Below are 10,212 nucleotides of genomic sequence, written 5' to 3'. Positions count from 1 at the left end.
GAGAGAGACAGAGGGAAGGAGAGAGAGAGAAAGAGGGAAGGAGAGAGAGAGAGAAGGAGAGAAAGGGGAAAGGGGTGTGGGGGAAAGGGGAAAGGGGTGGGGGAAAGGGGAAAGGGGTGGGGGAAAGGGGAAAGGGTGGGGAAAGGGGAAAGGGGGTGGAGGGGAAGACGGGGTGGGTGCGAGGGGGGTTGGCGAAGGGGTGGGGGGAAGGGTGGGTGGGAAGGGGGGGAAAGGGGCGGTGGCAGGAAGGGAGAGGTGGGAGGGGGGGAAAGGGGGGGGAAAGGGGGGGTGGGGGGAAGGGGGTGTGTGGGAGGGGGAAAAGGGGGGGCTGGGAAGGGAGTGTAGGGGGGGTGGGAAGAGGGGATGGGGGAAGAAGGGGGGGAAGGGAGGGGGGAAAGGGAGGGGGGGAGCCAGCAGACCCTCTCCCCTCTGCCAGTGTTGAGAGTTGCGCTGCCGGTGGCGGTTGGAGAAGGCTAGGCCCCGGGGCCTCAGGCACCCGCACTGACATGGCCCAGCCGAGCCCAGCGCCCCAGGCAGCCCGAGCTCCGCAGCCGCCATTCAGCCGCAGGCCACAAAGCACCCGAGCCGAGCACGGCGATGGCTCTGCGGAGCTCCGTACAGCCCCGCCAGGCTTTACAAAGATGGCGGCGGTGGCTACGCTCGGCTCAGGCCTGCCCTGCCAGCCTTTACAAAGATGGCGGCGACCACAGGCCGCTTGTTGAGCGGGACGGGAGGTGCCTAGCACAGGCATTGCTGGGGAGAGAGACTGAGGCTTCGAGGCCTGCAGGCGTGGTAACCCTGGAAGGTTGCAGCGCCCGGCGGAGGTAGCGAGTCAAGAGGGAAAAAAAAGGGTGAAAGGTAGGAAAATTAATGAGGTAAGAGAAAATATTTACAAATTAACTTTTTTTTAAAAACAATTTAATTGTGTTTTAAAAGCAACATTTTTTTTGCTGGAAATCTATATTTGAAAATAAACACGCAGAAAGTGGGAAAAATAAATGTATAGTTAGGAATCAAGATGGCGGCCACTCACCTCAGCTCAGAAGGATTAGGCCCGCCCACACATGCAATGAAACGGCCCCCGTGACGCACCAATTGGTCAACCATCAGTTTAATCCCCTGTACGATTGGTCAACCATCACGTCACTCAACGCTAATGAGCGGAATGTTGCCATTTTTTGAAGCTTTTTTGTATACTGTCAGAACATTTTTTGTCTGACCAAAAAGTAAATACACGTATTAGAGTCCCCTAATGATAAGCTTTCTTTTGATATAACATATGTGTAGGTACGCTCTATAACTTTTGATTGTATAGCCGGACAGACAGACAAACAAACAGACAAACAGACAGAGAGACAGATGGACTGGTTTATATATATAGAGTAGCTGGAGTGCCCGGCGGTGCCGAGGGTTTTTTGAGGGCATGTTGTTGTTGGAAGAGAGAGAGAGAGAGTTGGAAGAGAGAGAGAGACTGGGGGGAGTAGAGCGAGACGGGGGGGAGTAGAGAGAGACGGGGGAGAGAGAGAGAGAGAGAGACTGGGGGGGAGAGAGAGAGAGACTGGGGGGGAGAGAGAGAGACTGGGGGGAGAGAGAGAGAGAGAGACTGGGGGGAGAGAGAGAGGGAGAGACTGGGGGGAAGAGAGAGAGACAGAGAGAGAGGGAGAGAGAGACAGAGATGGAGAGGGAGACAGAGACAGAGAGAGTGAGGGAGAGAGAGACAGAGACAGAGGGAAGGAGAGAGAGAGACAGAGAGGGAAGGAGAGAGAGAGAGAAGGAGAGAAAGGGGAAAGGGGTGGGGGAAAGGGGTGGGGGGAAAGAGTGGGGGGAAGGGGTGGGGGGAGGGGGGTGGGGGAAAGGGGTGGGGGTGAAGGGGGTGGGGGGAAGAGGGGGTGAAGGGGGATGGGGGGGAAGGGGGACGGGGTGGGGGAAGGGGGGAAGGGGTGGGGGGAAGGGGGAGGTGGAAGGGGGGTTCGGAGGGGGAGTGGGAGGGGGGAAGGGAAAGGGGAAGATGGGGAAGGGGGAAGGGAAGTGGGGGGAAGGGAAGGGGTGTGGGAAGGGAAGGGTGGGAAGGGAAGGGGAAGAGAAGTGGGAGGGGGAGAGGAAGGGGGTGTTTGGGAGGTGGGCAAAAGGGGTTGGGTGGGATGGGGGTGTGGGGGGGGAAGGGAGTGTGGGAGGGGAAGGGGGAAGGGGCTGTGTGGGAGGGAGAGGAAACGGGGGTGGGAAGGGGGTGTGGGGGGAAAGGGGTGTGGGAAGGGGGTGGGGAGGAAAGGGGGTGTGGGGGGAAGTGGGTGTGGGGGAAGGAGGGGGGAAGGGGAAGGGGGGAGCCAGCAGACCCTCTCCCCTCTGCCAGTGTTCAGAGTTGCACTGCCAGCGGCGGTTGGAGAAGGCTAGGACCCGGGGCCTCGGGCACCCGCACTGACATGGCCCAGCCGAGCCCAGTGCCCCGGGCAGCCCGAGCTCCGTAGCCGCCGTTCAGCCACAGGCCACAAAGCACCCGAGCCCAGCACTGGCGATGGCTCCGCGGAGCTCCGTACCGCCCCGCCAGCCTTTACAAAGATGGCGGCAGTAGCTACGCTCGGCTCAGGCCCACCCCACCAGCCTTTACAAAGATGGCGGTGATCGCGGGTCGCTTGTTGAGTGGGACGGGAGGTGCCTAGCTCGGGCGTGGCTGGGGAGGAGAGCCCAAGGCTTTGAGGCCTGCAGGCGGGGTAACCCTGGAAGGTTGCGGCGCCCGGCGGAGGTAGCGAGTCAAGAGGGAAAAAAAAGGGTGAAAGGTAGGAAAATTAACGAGGTTAGAGAAAGTATTTACAAATTAATTAACTTTTTTTAAAAACAATTTAATTGTGTTTTAAAATCTAGATTTGAAAATAAACACACAGAAAGTGGGAAAAAGAAATGAATAGTTAGGAATCAAGATGGCGGCCACTCACCTCAGCTCAGAAGGATTAGGCCTGCCCACACACACAATGAAACACCCCCTGTGATGCACTGATTGGTCAAGCATCAGGTTAATCCCCTGTACGATTGGTCAACCATCACGTCACTCAACGCTAATGAGCGGAATGTTGCCGTTTTTTGAACCTTTTTTGTATACTGTCTGAACAATTTTTGTCTGACCAAAAAGTAAATTCACCTATTAGACTCCCCTAATGATAAGCTTTCTTTTGATATAACATGTGTTTAGGTACGCTCTATAACTTTTGACTGTATAGCCGGACAGACAGAAAGACGGAAAGACAGACAGACAGAGAGACGGAAAGACAGAAAGACGGAAAGACAGACAAACCATTTTATATATATAGACCAGCTGGAGTGCCCGGCGGTGCCGAGGGAACTCAAGAATCCTGTGCCAGACAGAGAGAGGGGGGAAGGAGAGAGAAAGGGGGGGAAGGAGAGAGTGAGGGGGGGAAGGAGAGAGAGAGCGAGAGAGAGAGAGGGAAGGAGAGAGAGAGGGAAGGAGAGAGTTAGGGAAGGAGAGAGAGAGACAGGGAAGGAGAGAGAGAGGGAAGGAGAGAGAGACAGAGAGCGAAGGAGAGAGAGAGGGAATGAGAGAGAGACAGAGAGAGAGAGGGAGAGAAAGACAGAGACAGAGGGAAGGAGAGAGAGAGACAGAGAGGGAAGGAGAGAGAGAGGGAAGGAGAGAAAGGGGAAAGGGGTGGGGGAAAGGGGTGGGGGGAAGGGTGGGGGGAAGGGGGGAAGGGGGGAGGGAAGGGGGGAAGGGGGGAGGGGGGGTGAAAGGGGAGGGAAGGGGGAAGGGGGCAAAGGGAAGGGGGGAAGGGGGTGTGTGGGAGGGGGGTGGGAAGGGGGGGTGGGGGGGAAGGGGGGTGGTTGGGGGGAAGGGGGTGTGTGGGAGGTGGGGAAAGAGGGGGTGGGAAGGGGGTGTGTGGGGGGGAAAGGGGGGTGGGAAGGGGGTGTGGGGGGAAGGGGGTGTGGGGGAAGGAGGGGGAAAGGGGGGAAAGGGAGGGGGGGAGCCAGCAGACCCTCTCCCCTCTGCCAGTGTTGACAGTTGTGCTGCCGGCGGCGGTTGGAGAAGGCTAGGCTCTGGGGCCTCGGGCACCCGCACTGACATGGCCCAGCCGAGCCCAGCGCCCCGGGCAGCCCAAGCTCCACAGCCGCCGTTCGGCCGCAGGCCACAAAGCACCCAAGCCCAGCACCGGCGATGGCTCCACAGAGCTCCGTACCGCCCCGCCAGCCTTTACAAAGATGGCGGCGGTGTCTACGCTCGGCTCAGGCCCGCCCCTACAGCCTTTACAAAGATGGCGGCGATCGCGGGCCGCTTGTTGAGCGGGACGGGAGGTGCCTAGCTTGGCGTGGCTGGGGAGGAGAGGCCGAGGCTTCGAGGCCTGCAGGCGGGGTAACCCTGGAAGGTTGCGGCGCCCGGCGGAGGTAGCGAGTCAAGAGGAAAAAAAAAGGGTGAAAGGTAGGAAAATTAACGAGGTTAGAGAAAGTATTTACAAATTAATTAACTTTTTTTAAAAACAATTTAATTGTGTTTTAAAATCTAGATTTGAAAATAAACACACAGAAAGTGGGAAAAAGAAATGAATAGTTAGGAATCAAGATGGCGGCCACTCACCTCAGCTCAGAAGGATTAGGCCTGCCCACACACACAATGAAACACCCCCTGTGATGCACTGATTGGTCAAGCATCAGGTTAATCCCCTGTACGATTGGTCAACCATCACGTCACTCAACGCTAATGAGCGGAATGTTGCCGTTTTTTGAATCTTTTTTGTATACTGTCTGAACAATTTTTGTCTGACCAAAAAGTAAATTCACCTATTAGACTCCCCTAATGATAAGCTTTCTTTTGATATAACATGTGTTTAGGTACGCTCTATAACTTTTGACTGTATAACCGGACAGACAGAAAGACGGAAAGACAGACAGACAGAGAGACGGAAAGACAGAAAGACGGAAAGACAGACAAACCATTTTATATATATAGACCAGCTGGAGTGCCCGGCGGTGCCGAGGGAACTCAAGAATCCTGTGCCAGACAGAGAGAGGGGGGAAGGAGAGAGAAAGGGGGGGAAGGAGAGAGTGAGGGGGGGAAGGAGAGAGAGAGCGAGAGAGAGAGAGGGAAGGAGAGAGAGAGGGAAGGAGAGAGTTAGGGAAGGAGAGAGAGAGACAGGGAAGGAGAGAGAGAGGGAAGGAGAGAGAGACAGAGAGCGAAGGAGAGAGAGAGGGAATGAGAGAGAGACAGAGAGAGAGAGGGAGAGAAAGACAGAGACAGAGGGAAGGAGAGAGAGAGACAGAGAGGGAAGGAGAGAGAGAGGGAAGGAGAGAAAGGGGAAAGGGGTGGGGGAAAGGGGTGGGGGGAAGGGTGGGGGGAAGGGGGGAAGGGGGGAGGGAAGGGGGGAAGGGGGGAGGGGGGGGAAGGGGGGGAGGGAAGGGGGGAAGGGGGGCAAAGGGAAGGGGGGAAGGGGGTGTGTGGGAGGGGGGTGGGAAGGGGGTGTGGGGGGGAAGGGGGGTGGTTGGGAGGGAAGGGGGTGTGTGGGAGGTGGGGAAAGAAGGGGTGGGAAGGGGGTGTGTGGGGGGGAAAGGGGGGTGGGAAGGGGGTGTGGGGGGAAGGGGGTGTGGGGGAAGGAGGGGGAAAGGGGGGAAAGGGAGGGGGGGAGCCAGCAGACCCTCTCCCCTCTGCCAGTGTTGACAGTTGTGCTGCCGGCGGCGGTTGGAGAAGGCTAGGCTCTGGGGCCTCAGGCACCCGCACTGACATGGCCCAGCCGAGCCCAGCGCCCCGGGCAGCCCAAGCTCCACAGCCGCCGTTCGGCCGCAGGCCACAAAGCACCCAAGCCCAGCACCGGCGATGGCTCCACAGAGCTCCGTACCGCCCCGCCAGCCTTTACAAAGATGGCGGCGGTGTCTACGCTCGGCTCAGGTCCGCCCCTACAGCCTTTACAAAGATGGCGGCGATCGCGGGCCGCTTGTTGAGCGGGACGGGAGGTGCCTAGCTTGGCGTGGCTGGGGAGGAGAGGCCGAGGCTTCGAGGCCTGCAGGCGGGGTAACCCTGGAAGGTTGCGGCGCCCGGCGGAGGTAGCGAGTCAAGAGGGAAAAAAAAGGGTGAAAGGTAGGAAAATTAATGAGGTTAGAGAAAATATTTACAAATTAATTAACTCTTTTTTTAAAACAATTTAATTGTGTTTTAAAAGCAACTTTTTTTTTGCTGGAAATCTAGATTTGAAAATAAACACGCAGAAAGTGGGAAAAAGAAATGAATCGTTAGGAATCAAGATGGCGGCCACTCACCTCAGCTCAGAAGGATTAGGCCCGCCCACACACACAATGAAACGCCCCCCATGATGCACCGATTGGTCAACCATCAGGTTAATCCCCTGTACGATTGGTCAACCATCACGTCGCTCAACGCTAATGAGCGGAATGTTGCTGTTTTTTGAACCTTTTTTGTATACTGTCTGAACAATTTTTGTCCGACCAAAAAGTAAATACGCCTATTGATAAGCTTTCTTTTTATATAACATGTGTGTAGGTACGCTCTATAACTTTTGATTGTATAGCCGGACAGACAGACAGACAAACAGACAGAAAGACAGAAAGACAGACAGACCGTTTTATATATATAGATAATTATATGCCTATAGAAGACTTTTGGATTTTTTTTAATGTTAGCTGCCAATCTATTCTCATACTCTCTCTTTGTCCCTCTTATTTCCTTTTTCTCTTCCCCTCTGAACTTTCCGTATTCAGCCTGGTTCTCAATTGTATTCTCAACCTGACATCTGTCATATGCCCCTTTTTTCTGCTTTATCTTACTCTCTATCGTTTTTGTCATCCGGGGAGCTCTGACTTTGGTTGCCCTAACTCTCTCCCTCATGGGACTGTACCTTAACTGTATCCGAACTATCTCCTCTTTAAAGGCAGCCCATTGTTCGATTACAGTTTTGCCAGCCAATCATTGATTCCAATTTACCGGGGCCAGCTCCATTCCCAACCCACTGAAATTGGCCCTCCTCCAGTTAAGTATTTTGACTCTAGATTGCTCTTTGTCCTTTTCCATAGCTAACCTAAACCTTATGATCCTATCATCACTGTTCCCTAAATGTTCCCCTACTGAAACTTGATCCACTTGACCCGCCTTATTCCCCAGAACCAGATCCAGCAATACCTCCTTCCTCATTGGGCTGGAAGCGTACTTATCAGGAAAGTTCTCCTGAACACACTTCAGAAATTCTTCCCCCACTCTGTCCTTTACACTATTACTATCCCAGTCTATATTAGGATAATTGAAGTCCCCCATTATCATTACTCTATAGTTCTTGCACATCTCTGTAATTTCCCTGCAAATTTGCTCCTCTATATCCTTCGCACTAGTAGGTGGCTTATAGAATACACCTAGTAGTGTAATGGCACCTCTATTGTTTCTTGTTTCTTAACTCTAACCAAATAGATTCTGTCCTTGACCCCTCCAGGATATCCTCTCTCTCCAGCACTGTAATATTCTCCTTAATACTGCCACCCTACCACCTTTCTTTCCTTCTTTATTACTCAATCCCTATTGAAATAAAATGTTCCCTCCACCCCACTGTCCATCAGGATCCATGAAGTTTCTCCTTTCTCCCCAAAATCCTGAATGGACCTCATAACAAAAGAACAATGATGACATAATTTAGCTGACAGTCAATGCAACTTGTATTAGCCTTATCGTTCAAATATATGTTCATAGGGGGAGAAATTCGGTTGATAGCGCCACCGATTAACGCCTAAAGAGGCCGAGAAGTGGGGCACTAGCCAATTTCCGGGCGGGCGCAAGGCGCCTAGCGCCTCACCCCATATTGAGCCTGCATTTAGTGCCGGTGCTAAATCTTAGCGCCCGCTCATGGGCGCAGGCTGATTATGACGTAATTTGAGTGTGCAACGCCTTTTGGGTGCCCCGGACCGGAAATTCAGTGGCACCCCCCTCCCTAGCGCCTGGCGCTAATAGTGACAGCTTACCTGGGCCTTGCCAAGTCGCTCTCGGGCTGGAGGAGTGTTATTTAAAGGGGACTGGTGTGGTTTAAAAGCGGCAGCCATTTTGGAATCACAACTTCCTCGAGAGCTACAAAGAGTTGCTGAGCTGCACACTGAGAGCCATTTGACCACTGAGCCAGCGCAGGCAGACGCTCTTCAGCCTTCTGACCATCACCTTGCTGTTGGTGAGCCTTGACAACGGGGAACCTTCCTGTGGGCACTTATTATGGGGGCTGCATTGGAGGGGAACGTCCTGCTGCTGAATCATCTGGAAAGGGCACTGAGACGCAGGGAAAGGGGGGCGGGCATGGCCAGATGGAGGAGGGCCAACAGACGTCGCCACAGTAGACCTTACGCTGGCAGGGTTATCCGACAGCAGTTTTCCAACATGAACATGCTGGAGGAGCAGTGTGTCAGAAGGCTGCGATTTAGAAAGGAGGTGGTGACTGAGCTGTGCCAGCTGCTTCAGCCAGATCTTCAGCCTCAGATAAGGTGCAGGACATCTCTGTTGGTGGCTGAGAAGATGGCTGCTGGCCTGAACTTCTACACGAGCAGCTCTTCTCAGGCTGCGCGTCAGAGGCTGATCAGAAGTAGCTTCTAGGCCCCTCTCACGGAATGCTTGCTGCTATTCCAAGAACAGGAATGGAACCGGTCTGATACCCACAAGCCTGTGAAGGGCAAGATGCATGTAAATAGCAGGCATGGCCATTGTAAATGAAGAAAGTGTTTCATTACACAAAATGTGGTTCCTTCAAACATGAGAAAGCTATGGCAACAGAAAGCAAAACTAATACACTGACACATAACTGCCTCTCACACCCGGGAGACTGTCCAAAACATAAATCACATTCCGACCATCTTCCTTGGCCTTGATTCCACTGCGCCAACCAAAGCATCCAATGCCCCATCAGTGAGGCGTTCCGCCCTCTGCCTCACCCTTTCCATGTCTTGCAAGGCTGGTGCGCCACAGGTAGGCTCCCACCGCTTTGAAGGCCTACAAGGCAGTGAGTGTGTCTGGTGATGCCAATTGACCTGCCCCTTTAAGAGCTGGCCGGCGCCACTGTGTCTCAGGGAAAGTGATTATTGACAGCACCCTCGCTGTGCCCCGCCGCAGCGAAATTGGGTTGCGCCGCCGGGTTAGCGCCTTAAGAGTAGCGTATAGTGCCTGATTTAGCGCCGCAATCACCTTTAGGGGCGCTGCAACCCAATATCGCGCTAGATGGTGCTAAATTGCACCTGGCGCTAAACTTTGCGCATCACCAGGACTAGCGCCCCAAACGTGGCTATACCGAATTTCTAGGCCAATGTGTTTTATTCCGGTGTTTCCCATTAATTGAAACCTCCTTTCTAACCTTCTCCTTCATCAGAATGTTCTTCCAGTGGGAAGAAGCAGGTGGGCTGCTGTCAGTTTTCAGTGTTTGTGGCAAAGGTCTCTGTCTGTTGAATCAAAAGATGGCCCTGCATGTGAAGATGCCGTGGTTATTAAAGTGGCTGCTTAGACCTGCACAATAGTCCGACAAGTCATTTGAGTGGGTTGGCAAGGTGTCATTACCCTGAAAGGCCACACGATCCTCCATGCTAGTTGAAGTCAGTCTCCTGCTGCTCAGGATTCTGTTTTGCATTGAGGATTCCATTTTTGCTTTGAGAAATCCTTTTTATAATCAGAATTCTGTTTTGCATAAGAACATACGAACATAAGAATTAGGAGCAGGAGTAGGCTTTAAGGCCTCTCGAGCCTACGCCGCCATTCAATAAGATCATGGTTGATCTTCAACCTTAAATCCACCTTCCTGCCCGATCGCTATATCTCTTAATTCCCTTAGAGCCCAAACATCTATCAAGCCTTGAATATATTCAACGATTGAGCATCCACTGCTCTCCGGGGTAGAGAATTCCAAAGATTCACAACCCTTTGAGTGATTAAATTTCTCTTCATCTCAGCCCTAAATGGCCAACCCCTTATCCTGAGACTATGCCTGCTGGTTCTAGACTCTCCAGCATGGGGAAATAGCCTCTCAGCATCTATCCTGTCAAGCCCTCTCAGAATCTTAAATGTTTCAATGAGATCACCTCTCATTCTTCTAAACTCTAGAGTGTATAGGCCCAATAGGTGTGGGAGAAATGGGTTTTGCTTCCTGGGACACTGGCACCAGTACTGGGACAGGAGGGAGCTGTTCCGTTGGGACGGGCTTCACTTGGCCAGTGCTGGGACTAGAGTCCTGGCGGATCATATAACTAGGGCTG

Source organism: Somniosus microcephalus, chromosome 3, assembly GCF_052327205.1.
Source record: "Somniosus microcephalus isolate GS21.2 chromosome 3, FLI_Smic_1.0, whole genome shotgun sequence".
Classification (NCBI taxonomy): domain Eukaryota; kingdom Metazoa; phylum Chordata; class Chondrichthyes; order Squaliformes; family Somniosidae; genus Somniosus; species Somniosus microcephalus.
Note: the sequence above shows the minus strand (reverse complement) of the source record.